The 12,692-nt window shown below is 44.1% G+C and overlaps 13 non-coding genes across 13 annotated transcripts; 6 read left to right on the top strand and 7 right to left on the bottom strand.

The window, feature by feature from the left end:
* Nucleotides 1–178: 178 nt before the first annotated feature.
* On the bottom strand, nucleotides 179–250 carry trnaw-cca (transfer RNA tryptophan (anticodon CCA)). The gene has a single exon. It is a non-coding gene; the product is annotated as a tRNA-Trp (tRNA).
* Nucleotides 251–1,421: 1,171 nt separating this feature from the next.
* trnak-uuu (transfer RNA lysine (anticodon UUU)) lies at nucleotides 1,422–1,494 on the top strand. The gene has a single exon. It is a non-coding gene; the product is annotated as a tRNA-Lys (tRNA).
* A 606-nt stretch (nucleotides 1,495–2,100) lies between these two features.
* Nucleotides 2,101–2,172, bottom strand: trnaw-cca (transfer RNA tryptophan (anticodon CCA)). The gene has a single exon. It is a non-coding gene; the product is annotated as a tRNA-Trp (tRNA).
* A 1,171-nt stretch (nucleotides 2,173–3,343) lies between these two features.
* Nucleotides 3,344–3,416, top strand: trnak-uuu (transfer RNA lysine (anticodon UUU)). The gene has a single exon. It is a non-coding gene; the product is annotated as a tRNA-Lys (tRNA).
* Nucleotides 3,417–4,022: 606 nt separating this feature from the next.
* Nucleotides 4,023–4,094, bottom strand: trnaw-cca (transfer RNA tryptophan (anticodon CCA)). The gene has a single exon. It is a non-coding gene; the product is annotated as a tRNA-Trp (tRNA).
* A 1,173-nt stretch (nucleotides 4,095–5,267) lies between these two features.
* Nucleotides 5,268–5,340, top strand: trnak-uuu (transfer RNA lysine (anticodon UUU)). Its single transcript has one exon. It is a non-coding gene; the product is annotated as a tRNA-Lys (tRNA).
* Nucleotides 5,341–5,946: 606 nt separating this feature from the next.
* Nucleotides 5,947–6,018, bottom strand: trnaw-cca (transfer RNA tryptophan (anticodon CCA)). The gene has a single exon. It is a non-coding gene; the product is annotated as a tRNA-Trp (tRNA).
* A 1,170-nt stretch (nucleotides 6,019–7,188) lies between these two features.
* trnak-uuu (transfer RNA lysine (anticodon UUU)) lies at nucleotides 7,189–7,261 on the top strand. Its single transcript has one exon. It is a non-coding gene; the product is annotated as a tRNA-Lys (tRNA).
* A 606-nt stretch (nucleotides 7,262–7,867) lies between these two features.
* trnaw-cca (transfer RNA tryptophan (anticodon CCA)) lies at nucleotides 7,868–7,939 on the bottom strand. Its single transcript has one exon. It is a non-coding gene; the product is annotated as a tRNA-Trp (tRNA).
* Nucleotides 7,940–9,112: 1,173 nt separating this feature from the next.
* trnak-uuu (transfer RNA lysine (anticodon UUU)) lies at nucleotides 9,113–9,185 on the top strand. The gene has a single exon. It is a non-coding gene; the product is annotated as a tRNA-Lys (tRNA).
* Nucleotides 9,186–9,791: 606 nt separating this feature from the next.
* Nucleotides 9,792–9,863, bottom strand: trnaw-cca (transfer RNA tryptophan (anticodon CCA)). Its single transcript has one exon. It is a non-coding gene; the product is annotated as a tRNA-Trp (tRNA).
* Nucleotides 9,864–11,033: 1,170 nt separating this feature from the next.
* trnak-uuu (transfer RNA lysine (anticodon UUU)) lies at nucleotides 11,034–11,106 on the top strand. The gene has a single exon. It is a non-coding gene; the product is annotated as a tRNA-Lys (tRNA).
* Nucleotides 11,107–11,712: 606 nt separating this feature from the next.
* trnaw-cca (transfer RNA tryptophan (anticodon CCA)) lies at nucleotides 11,713–11,784 on the bottom strand. Its single transcript has one exon. It is a non-coding gene; the product is annotated as a tRNA-Trp (tRNA).
* Nucleotides 11,785–12,692: the final 908 nt, after the last annotated feature.

Below are 12,692 nucleotides of genomic sequence, written 5' to 3'. Positions count from 1 at the left end.
CTGAGGATGTCTGCCTAGTAATTAGGTCGGTGAGCTGTTACCTGAGCGCTGTCATCTTTTGTCAAGAGGTTGACACAAACATGCATGGTCATCCTAGGGATTGGATGTAATTTAAAATTCTGCCCACGAACCTTCTCGGAAAAGCCAGCAACACCAGCCGCCACACACAGACAGCTCATGACCTCGACGTGATTTGAACACGCAACCTTCTGATCTGGAGTCAGACGCGCTACCGTTGCGCCACGAGGTCCTACATGGCCAGCGGTGCATGTGGCAGCACATTTTCTCTCAAGGACAAGTCACGCGCGTCATCTATTGCTCCAGGCTTCTGGAATCTGGGATAGGGCTTTTTTTGTGCAAAGGACAAAGCAAAAGCTGATTGCATAACCTGTCTGATTCCCCCGTCCATGGATATCAAGAGGGTTTTTCATGATCAAATAGCACTCCTCAGCTCAGTGTGTGAGTGTGAAGCTTGGACAACTTGGACCTGAGTCTTGTCTCATAGACTGGAAAGCATATGAGTATGGAGCAGTGTGGGACAATCTTTGGGATTATTTCACAACAGTCTTTGTGTCAGATGATGGGCATTCAGTGGCAAAGGTGGTATTAATCTCCATCTTCCGAGTTACATGGAGCCACGAATGCCCAAGATTGCACTACACACTGGACTTCAACGTATGTAAAAATATCTATATGTATATATGAAAATACATCACTGAAAGCTCCCTTGTGCCCGTTTTCTATGAAAGCATACAGTGATAAATTGCTCAAAGCTGATGCGGATGTCTTTGTCTGGTCCAGAGTGGACGATCCATTTGATCAGGGAAGTATGCTGGAAAAGTGTGTGTGCAAAACTGTTGAAAATGTAATGAACAGTGTCGACTGCAAACCAATCTTGACCGAGTTGGTTGTATTTCTCAGTCGATAGCGCACTGGTCTTTTGATCTCAGGGTCCATGGCTTTAGTCCATGTTTGTAAATAAAGTAGACTTGAAAATGAGTCATGTGGTCTCCTTGTCTAGAAGGCCAACCTTCGTCGATAATGCTGATCTCTTTAAAGTTATTCACATACCATAGGCATATAAGACATTCACTTATCCTAGATAAGACTTTAGAGGCAGGGCTGTTCAGAAGAGTGATCCTGGTAACAACTTTCACTGGATGTGATGGTCAGAATCCTCTTGTTAGGGAACGAAATGTTGAAAACATGGCAGTTAAACAAAAATCTTAATGGTTCGATTGATCTCGGCTTAAATACTGGGACATGTTATCAGCCAGTGTGAAGGTTTAAAATTCTGGTGGCCAACCTCACCACTTGAAAGGGTTCACAAGTGCTTTGTTTCTTCACGTGTCAAACAATGGACGAGCGTTGGGAAAGGATGCCTCAAACTGCTTTTTGGGAGCGATGGCACCTTTTTCAGGGCCTGGATAGCTCAGTCGGTAGAGCATCAGACTTTTAATCTGAGGGTCCAGGGTTCAAGTCCCTGTTCAGGCGTTACCTTCTATTGGTGCTTAGGAAGAAGAGCGTTTGGCGCAAGTTGTTCAAAACGATTAAAAATCCCAGCTTGGATTAAGAAATTCTCAAGAGCAGAACGTTGGAAATTGCTGACTCCTTGCCAAGTATTTCCATAATTTACCAGTGGATACTTTCTCTTAGGAGATTGTCTTATGTTCAGGTAGGTCACCAGGAGATGGTATTGCCACAGGTCTTCTTATCTACAGATGAATAAAATACAAACCCCTCACCTTAGAAGGAAACTTGAAGCTTCAAACATTTCCATTTCTTACCTAGGATAAACTAGGATCCTGTCTGTCAGACCAGCTGAATCTTCTATTATGATGGCATCTAAAGACACCTTATCAGGCCCTAACTTTTCTCAGCACGCACAGCCGGCCGAGAATGGGGAAACATGTTATAGCAGGCTGAGGATGTCTGCCTAGTAATTAGGTCGGTGAGCTGTTACCTGAGCGCTGTCATCTTTTGTCAAGAGGTTGACACAAACATGCATGGTCATCCTAGGGATTGGATGTAATTTAAAATTCTGCCCACGAACCTTCTCGGAAAAGCCAGCAACACCAGCCGCCACACACAGACAGCTCATGACCTCGACGTGATTTGAACACGCAACCTTCTGATCTGGAGTCAGACGCGCTACCGTTGCGCCACGAGGTCCTACATGGCCAGCGGTGCATGTGGCAGCACATTTTCTCTCAAGGACAAGTCACGCGCGTCATCTATTGCTCCAGGCTTCTGGAATCTGGGATAGGGCTTTTTTTGTGCAAAGGACAAAGCAAAAGCTGATTGCATAACCTGTCTGATTCCCCCGTCCATGGATATCAAGAGGGTTTTTCATGATCAAATAGCACTCCTCAGCTCAGTGTGTGAGTGTGAAGCTTGGACAACTTGGACCTGAGTCTTGTCTCATAGACTGGAAAGCATATGAGTATGGAGCAGTGTGGGACAATCTTTGGGATTATTTCACAACAGTCTTTGTGTCAGATGATGGGCATTCAGTGGCAAAGGTGGTATTAATCTCCATCTTCCGAGTTACATGGAGCCACGAATGCCCAAGATTGCACTACACACTGGACTTCAACGTATGTAAAAATATCTATATGTATATATGAAAATACATCACTGAAAGCTCCCTTGTGCCCGTTTTCTATGAAAGCATACAGTGATAAATTGCTCAAAGCTGATGCGGATGTCTTTGTCTGGTCCAGAGTGGACGATCCATTTGATCAGGGAAGTATGCTGGAAAAGTGTGTGTGCAAAACTGTTGAAAATGTAATGAACAGTGTCGACTGCAAACCAATCTTGACCGAGTTGGTTGTATTTCTCAGTCGATAGCGCACTGGTCTTTTGATCTCAGGGTCCATGGCTTTAGTCCATGTTTGTAAATAAAGTAGACTTGAAAATGAGTCATGTGGTCTCCTTGTCTAGAAGGCCAACCTTCGTCGATAATGCTGATCTCTTTAAAGTTATTCACATACCATAGGCATATAAGACATTCACTTATCCTAGATAAGACTTTAGAGGCAGGGCTGTTCAGAAGAGTGATCCTGGTAACAACTTTCACTGGATGTGATGGTCAGAATCCTCTTGTTAGGGAACGAAATGTTGAAAACATGGCAGTTAAACAAAAATCTTAATGGTTCGATTGATCTCGGCTTAAATACTGGGACATGTTATCAGCCAGTGTGAAGGTTTAAAATTCTGGTGGCCAACCTCACCACTTGAAAGGGTTCACAAGTGCTTTGTTTCTTCACGTGTCAAACAATGGACGAGCGTTGGGAAAGGATGCCTCAAACTGCTTTTTGGGAGCGATGGCACCTTTTTCAGGGCCTGGATAGCTCAGTCGGTAGAGCATCAGACTTTTAATCTGAGGGTCCAGGGTTCAAGTCCCTGTTCAGGCGTTACCTTCTATTGGTGCTTAGGAAGAAGAGCGTTTGGCGCAAGTTGTTCAAAACGATTAAAAATCCCAGCTTGGATTAAGAAATTCTCAAGAGCAGAACGTTGGAAATTGCTGACTCCTTGCCAAGTATTTCCATAATTTACCAGTGTATACTTTCTCTTAGGAGATTGTCTTATGTTCAGGTAGGTCACCAGGAGATGGTATTGCCACAGGTCTTCTTATCTACAGATGAATAAAATACAAACCCCTCACCTTAGAAGGAAACTTGAAGCTTCAAACATTTCCATTTCTTACCTAGGATAAACTAGGATCCTGTCTGTCAGACCAGCTGAATCTTCTATTATGATGGCATCTAAAGACACCTTATCAGGCCCTAACTTTTCTCAGCACGCACAGCCGGCCGAGAATGGGGAAACATGTTATAGCAGGCTGAGGATGTCTGCCTAGTAATTAGGTCGGTGAGCTGTTACCTGAGCGCTGTCATCTTTTGTCAAGAGGTTGACACAAACATGCATGGTCATCCTAGGGATTGGATGTAATTTAAAATTCTGCCTACGAACCTTCTCGGAAAAGCCAGCAACACCAGCCGCCACACACAGACAGCTCATGACCTCGACGTGATTTGAACACGCAACCTTCTGATCTGGAGTCAGACGCGCTACCGTTGCGCCACGAGGTCCTACATGGCGAGCGGTGCATGTGGCAGCACATTTTCTCTCAAGGACAAGTCACGCGCGTCATCTATTGCTCCAGGCTTCTGGAATCTGGGATAGGGCTTTTTTTGTGCAAAGGACAAAGCAAAAGCTGATTGCATAACCTGTCTGATTCCCCCGTCCATGGATATCAAGAGGGTTTTTCATGATCAAATAGCACTCCTCAGCTCAGTGTGTGAGTGTGAAACTTGGACAACTTGAACCTGAGTCTTGTCTTATAGACTGGAAAGCATATGAGTATGGAGCAGTGTGGGACAATCTTTGGGATTATTTCACAACAGTCTTTGTGTCAGATGATGGGCATTCAGTGGCAAAGGTGGTATTAATCTCCATCTTCCGAGTTACACGGAGCCACGAATGCCCAAGATTGCACTACACACTGGACTTCAACGTATATAAATATATCTATATGTATATATGAAAATACATCACTGAAAGCTCCCTTGCGCCCATTTTCTATGAAAGCATACAGTGATAAATTGCTGAAAGCCGATGCGGATGTCTTTGTCTGGTCCAGAGTGGACGATCCATTTGATCAGGGAAGTATGCTGGAAAAGTGTGTGTGCAAAACTGTTGAAAATGTAATGAACAGTGTCGACTGCAAACCAATCTTGACCGAGTTGGTTGTATTTCTCAGTCGATAGCGCACTGGTCTTTTGATCTCAGGGTCCATGGCTTTAGTCCATGTTTGTAAATAAAGTAGACTTGAAAATGAGTCATGTGGTCTCCTTGTCTAGAAGGCCAACCTTCGTCGATAATGCTGATCTCTTTAAAGTTATTCACATACCATAGGCATATAAGACATTCACTTATCCTAGATAAGACTTTAGAGGCAGGGCTGTTCAGAAGAGTGATCCTGGTAAGAACTTTCACTGGATGTGATGGTCAGAATCCTCTTGTTAGGGAACGAAATGTTGAAAACATGGCAGTTAAACGAAAATCTTAATGGTTCGATTGATCTCGGCTTAAATACTGGGACATGTTATCAGCCAGTGTGAAGGTTTAAAATTCTGGTGGCCAACGTCACCACTTGAAAGGGTTCACAAGTGCTTTGTTTCTTCACATGTGTCAAACAATGGACGAGCGTTGGGAAAGGATGCCTCAAACTGCTTTTTGGGAGCGATGGCACCTTTTGCAGAGCCTGGATAGCTCAGTCGGTAGAGGATCAGACTTTTAATCTGAGGGTCCAGGGTTCAAGTCCCTGTTCAGGCGTTACCTTCTATTGGTGCTTAGGAAGAAGAGCGTTTGGCGCAAGTTGTTCAAAGCGATTAAGAGGCCCAGCTTGGATTAAGAAATTCTCAAGAGCAGAACGTTGGAAATTGCTGACTCCTTGCCAAGTATTTCCATAATTTACCAGTGGATACTTTCTCTTAGGAGATTGTCTTATGTTCAGGAAGGTCACCAGGAGATGGTATTGCCACAGGTCTTCTTATCTACAGATGAATAAAATACAAACCCCTCACCTTAGAAGGAAACTTGAAGCTTCAAACATTTCCATTTCTTACCTAGGATAAACTAGGATCCTGTCTGTCAGACCAGCTGAATCTTCTATTATGATGGCATCTAAAGACGCCTTATCAGGCCCTAACTTTTCTCAGCACGCACAGCCGGCCGACAATGGGGAAACATGTTATAGCAGGCTGAGGATGTCTGCCTAGTAATTAGGTCGGTGAGCTGTTACCTGAGCGCTGTCATCTTTTGTCAAGAGGTTGACACAAACATGCATGGTCATCCTAGGGATTGGATGTAATTTAAAATTCTGCCCACAAACCTTCTCGGAAAAGCCAGCAACACCAGCCGCCACACACAGACAGCTCATGACCTCGACGTGATTTGAACACGCAACCTTCTGATCTGGAGTCAGACGCGCTACCGTTGCGCCACGAGGTCCTACATGGCTAGCGGTGCATGTGGCAGCACATTTTCTCTCAAGGACAAGTCACGCGCGTCATCTATTGCTCCAGGCTTCTGGAATCTGGGATAGGGCTTTTTTTTGTGCAAAGGACAAAGCAAAAGCTGATTGCATAACCTGTCTGATTCCCCCGTCCATGGATATCAAGAGGGTTTTTCATGATCAAATAGCACTCCTCAGCTCAGTGTGTGAGTGTGAAGCTTGGACAACTTGGACCTGAGTCTTGTCTCATAGACTGGAAAGCATATGAGTATGGAGCAGTGTGGGACAATCTTTGGGATTATTTCACAACAGTCTTTGTGTCAGATGATGGGCATTCAGTGGCAAAGGTGGTATTAATCTCCATCTTCCGAGTTACATGGAGCCACGAATGCCCAAGATTGCACTACACACTGGACTTCAACGTATATAAAAATATCTATATGTATATATGAAAATACATCACTGAAAGCTCCCTTGTGCCCATTTTCTATGAAAGCATACAGTGATAAATTGCTGAAAGCCGATGCGGATGTCTTTGTCTGGTCCAGAGTGATCTATTTGATCAGGGAAGAATGCTGGAAAAGTGTGTGTGCAAAACTGTTGAAAATGTAATGAACAGTGTCGACTGCAAACCAATCTTGACCGAGTTGGTTGTATTTCTCAGTCGATAGCGCACTGGTCTTTTGATCTCAGGGTCCATGGCTTTAGTCCATGTTTGTAAATAAAGTAGACTTGAAAATGAGTCATGTGGTCTCCTTGTCTAGAAGGCCAACCTTCGTCGATAATGCTGATCTCTTTAAAGTTATTCACATACCATAGGCATATAAGACATTCACTTATCCTAGATAAGACTTTAGAGGCAGGGCTGTTCAGAAGAGTGATCCTGGTAACAACTTTCACTGGATGTGATGGTCAGAATCCTCTTGTTAGGGAACGAAATGTTGAAAACATGGCAGTTAAACAAAAATCTTAATGGTTCGATTGATCTCGGCTTAAATACTGGGACATGTTATCAGCCAGTGTGAAGGTTTAAAATTCTGGTGGCCAACCTCACCACTTGAAAGGGTTCACAAGTGCTTTGTTTCTTCACATGTGTCTAACAATGGACGAGCGTTGGGAAAGGATGCCTCAAACTGCTTTTTGGGAGCGATGGCACCTTTTGCAGAGCCTGGATAGCTCAGTCGGTAGAGCATCAGACATTTAATCTGAGGGTCCAGGGTTCAAGTCCCTGTTCAGGCGTTACCTTCTATTGGTGCTTAGGAAGAAGAGCGTTTGGCGCAAGTTGTTCAAAGCGATTAAAAATCCCAGCTTGGATTAAGAAATTCTCAAGAGCAGAACGTTGGAAATTGCTGACTCCTTGCCAAGTATTTCCATAATTTACCAGTGGATACTTTCTCTTAGGAGATTGTCTTATGTTCAGGAAGGTCACCAGGAGATGGTATTGCCACAGGTCTTCTTATCTACAGATGAATAAAATACAAACCCCTCACCTTAGAAGGAAACTTGAAGCTTCAAACATTTCCATTTCTTACCTAGGATAAACTAGGATCCTGTCTGTCAGACCAGCTGAATCTTCTATTATGATGGCATCTAAAGACGCCTTATCAGGCCCTAACGTTTCTCAACACGCACAGCCGGCCGAGAATGGGGAAACATGTTATAGCAGGCTGAGGATGTCTGCCTAGTAATTAGGTCGGTGAGCTGTTACCTGAGCGCTGTCATCTTTTGTCAAGAGGTTGACACAAACATGCATGGTCATCCTAGGGATTGGATGTAATTTAAAATTCTGCCCACGAACCTTCTCGGAAAAGCCAGCAACACCAGCTGCCACACACAGACAGCTCATGACCTCGACGTGATTTGAACACGCAACCTTCTGATCTGGAGTCAGACGCGCTACCGTTGCGCCACGAGGTCCTACATGGCTAGCGGTGCATGTGGCAGCACATTTTCTCTCAAGGACAAGTCACGCGCGTCATCTATTGCTCCAGGCTTTTGGAATCTGGGATAGGGCTTTTTTTGTGCAAAGGACAAAGCAAAAGCTGATTGCATAACCTGTCTGATTCCCCCGTCCATGGATATCAAGAGGGTTTTTCATGATCAAATAGCACTCCTCAGCTCAGTGTGTGAGTGTGAAGCTTTGACAACTTGAACCTGAGTCTTGTCTCATAGACTGGAAAGCATATGAGTATGGAGCAGTGTGGGACAATCTTTGGGATTATTTCACAACAGTCTTTGTGTCAGATGATGGGCATTCAGTGGCAAAGGTGGTATTAATCTCCATCTTCCGAGTTACACGGAGCCACGGATGCCCAAGATTGCACTACACACTGGACTTCAACGTATATAAATATATCTATATGTATATATGAAAATACATCACTGAAAGCTCCCTTGTGCCCGTTTTCTATGAAAGCATACAGTGATAAATTGCTGAAAGCCGATGCGGATGTCTTTGTCTTGTTCAGAGTGGACGATCCATTTGATCAGGGAAGTATGCTGGAAAAGTGTGTGTGCAAAACTGTTAAAAATGTAATGAACAGTGTCGACTGCAAACCAATCTTGACGGAGTTGGTTGTATTTCTCAGTCGATAGCGCACTGGTCTTTTGATCTCAGGGTCCATGGCTTTAGTCCATGTTTGTAAATAAAGTAGACTTGAAAATGAGTCATGTGGTCTCCTTGTCTAGAAGGCCAACCTTCGTCGATAATGCTGATCTCTTTAAAGTTATTCACATACCATAGGCATATAAGACATTCACTTATCCTAGATAAGACTTTAGAGGCAGGGCTGTTCAGAAGAGTGATCCTGGTAACAACTTTCACTGGATGTGATGGTCAGAATCCTCTTGTTAGGGAACGAAATGTTGAAAACATGGCAGTTAAACAGAAATCTTAACGGTTCGATTGATCTCGGCTTAAATACTGGGACATGTTATCAGCCAGTGTGAAGGTTTAAAATTCTGGTGGCCAACCTCACCACTTGAAAGGGTTCACAAGTGCTTTGTTTCTTCACATGTGTCAAACAATGGACGAGCGTTGGGAAAGGATGCCTCAAACTGCTTTTTGGGAGCGATGGCACCTTTTGCAGAGCCTGGATAGCTCAGTTGGTAGAGCATCAGACTTTTAATCTGAGGGTCCAGGGTTCAAGTCCCTGTTCAGGCGTTACCTTCTATTGGTGCTTAGGAAGAAGAGCGTTTGGCGCAAGTTGTTCAAAGCGATTAAGAGGCCCAGCTTGGATTAAGAAATTCTCAAGAGCAGAACGTTGGAAATTGCTGACTCCTTGCCAAGTATTTCCATAATTTACCAGTGGATACTTTCTCTTAGGAGATTGTCTTATGTTCAGGAAGGTCACCAGGAGATGGTATTGCCACAGGTCTTCTTATCTACAGATGAATAAAATACAAACCCCTCACCTTAGAAGGAAACTTGAAGCTTCAAACATTTCCATTTCTTACCTAGGATAAACTAGGATCCTGTCTGTCAGACCAGCTGAATCTTCTATTATGATGGCATCTAAAGACGCCTTATCAGGCCCTAACTTTTCTCAGCACGCACAGCCGGCCGAGAATGTGGAAACATGTTATAGCAGGCTGAGGATGTCTGCCTAGTAATTAGGTCGGTGAGCTGTTACCTGAGCGCTGTCATCTTTTGTCAAGAGGTTGACACAAACATGCATGGTCATCCTAGGGATTGGATGTAATTTAAAATTCTGCCCACGAACCTTCTCGGAAAAGCCAGCAACACCAGCCGCCACACACAGACAGCTCATGACCTCGACGTGATTTGAACACGCAACCTTCTGATCTGGAGTCAGACGCGCTACCGTTGCGCCACGAGGTCCTACATGGCCAGCGGTGCATGTGGCAGCACATTTTCTCTCAAGGACAAGTCACGCGCGTCATCTATTGCTCCAGGCTTCTGGAATCTGGGATAGGGCTTTTTTGTGCAAAGGACAAAGCAAAAGCTGATTGCATAACCTGTCTGATTCCCCCGTCCATGGATATCAAGAGGGTTTTTCATGATCAAATAGCACTCCTCAGCTCAGTGTGTGAGTGTGAAGCTTGGACAACTTGGACCTGAGTCTTGTCTCATAGACTGGAAAGCATATGAGTATGGAGCAGTGTGGGACAATCTTTGGGATTATTTCACAACAGTCTTTGTGTCAGATGATGGGCATTCAGTGGCAAAGGTGGTATTAATCTCCATCTTCCGAGTTACATGGAGCCACGAATGCCCAAGATTGCACTACACACTGGACTTCAACGTATGTAAAAATATCTATATGTATATATGAAAATACATCACTGAAAGCTCCCTTGTGCCCGTTTTCTATGAAAGCATACAGTGATAAATTGCTCAAAGCTGATGCGGATGTCTTTGTCTGGTCCAGAGTGGACGATCCATTTGATCAGGGAAGTATGCTGGAAAAGTGTGTGTGCAAAACTGTTGAAAATGTAATGAACAGTGTCGACTGCAAACCAATCTTGACCGAGTTGGTTGTATTTCTCAGTCGATAGCGCACTGGTCTTTTGATCTCAGGGTCCATGGCTTTAGTCCATGTTTGTAAATAAAGTAGACTTGAAAATGAGTCATGTGGTCTCCTTGTCTAGAAGGCCAACCTTCGTCGATAATGCTGATCTCTTTAAAGTTATTCACATACCATAGGCATATAAGACATTCACTTATCCTAGATAAGACTTTAGAGGCAGGGCTGTTCAGAAGAGTGATCCTGGTAACAACTTTCACTGGATGTGATGGTCAGAATCCTCTTGTTAGGGAACGAAATGTTGAAAACATGGCAGTTAAACAAAAATCTTAATGGTTCGATTGATCTCGGCTTAAATACTGGGACATGTTATCAGCCAGTGTGAAGGTTTAAAATTCTGGTGGCCAACCTCACCACTTGAAAGGGTTCACAAGTGCTTTGTTTCTTCACGTGTCAAACAATGGACGAGCGTTGGGAAAGGATGCCTCAAACTGCTTTTTGGGAGCGATGGCACCTTTTTCAGGGCCTGGATAGCTCAGTCGGTAGAGCATCAGACTTTTAATCTGAGGGTCCAGGGTTCAAGTCCCTGTTCAGGCGTTACCTTCTATTGGTGCTTAGGAAGAAGAGCGTTTGGCGCAAGTTGTTCAAAACGATTAAAAATCCCAGCTTGGATTAAGAAATTCTCAAGAGCAGAACGTTGGAAATTGCTGACTCCTTGCCAAGTATTTCCATAATTTACCAGTGGATACTTTCTCTTAGGAGATTGTCTTATGTTCAGGTAGGTCACCAGGAGATGGTATTGCCACAGGTCTTCTTATCTACAGATGAATAAAATACAAACCCCTCACCTTAGAAGGAAACTTGAAGCTTCAAACATTTCCATTTCTTACCTAGGATAAACTAGGATCCTGTCTGTCAGACCAGCTGAATCTTCTATTATGATGGCATCTAAAGACACCTTATCAGGCCCTAACTTTTCTCAGCACGCACAGCCGGCCGAGAATGGGGAAACATGTTATAGCAGGCTGAGGATGTCTGCCTAGTAATTAGGTCGGTGAGCTGTTACCTGAGCGCTGTCATCTTTTGTCAAGAGGTTGACACAAACATGCATGGTCATCCTAGGGATTGGATGTAATTTAAAATTCTGCCTACGAACCTTCTCGGAAAAGCCAGCAACACCAGCCGCCACACACAGACAGCTCATGACCTCGACGTGATTTGAACACGCAACCTTCTGATCTGGAGTCAGACGCGCTACCGTTGCGCCACGAGGTCCTACATGGCGAGCGGTGCATGTGGCAGCACATTTTCTCTCAAGGACAAGTCACGCGCGTCATCTATTGCTCCAGGCTTCTGGAATCTGGGATAGGGCTTTTTTTGTGCAAAGGACAAAGCAAAAGCTGATTGCATAACCTGTCTGATTCCCCCGTCCATGGATATCAAGAGGGTTTTTCATGATCAAATAGCACTCCTCAGCTCAGTGTGTGAGTGTGAAACTTGGACAACTTGAACCTGAGTCTTGTCTCATAGACTGGAAAGCATATGAGTATGGAGCAGTGTGGGACAATCTTTGGGATTATTTCACAACAGTCTTTGTGTCAGATGATGGGCATTCAGTGGCAAAGGTGGTATTAATCTCCATCTTCCGAGTTACACGGAGCCACGAATGCCCAAGATTGCACTACACACTGGACTTCAACGTATATAAATATATCTATATGTATATATGAAAATACATCACTGAAAGCTCCCTTGCGCCCATTTTCTATGAAAGCATACAGTGATAAATTGCTGAAAGCCGATGCGGATGTCTTTGTCTGGTCCAGAGTGGACGATCCATTTGATCAGGGAAGTATGCTGGAAAAGTGTGTGTGCAAAACTGTTGAAAATGTAATGAACAGTGTCGACTGCAAACCAATCTTGACCGAGTTGGTTGTATTTCTCAGTCGATAGCGCACTGGTCTTTTGATCTCAGGGTCCATGGCTTTAGTCCATGTTTGTAAATAAAGTAGACTTGAAAATGAGTCATGTGGTCTCCTTGTCTAGAAGGCCAACCTTCGTCGATAATGCTGATCTCTTTAAAGTTATTCACATACCATAGGCATATAAGACATTCACTTATCCTAGATAAGACTTTAGAGGCAGGGCTGTTCAGAAGAGTGATCCTGGTAACAACTTTCACT

This window comes from Clarias gariepinus, chromosome 5 (genome assembly GCF_024256425.1).
Source record: "Clarias gariepinus isolate MV-2021 ecotype Netherlands chromosome 5, CGAR_prim_01v2, whole genome shotgun sequence".
NCBI lineage: Eukaryota > Metazoa > Chordata > Actinopteri > Siluriformes > Clariidae > Clarias > Clarias gariepinus.
This window is presented reverse-complemented; position numbering and strand designations above follow the sequence as displayed.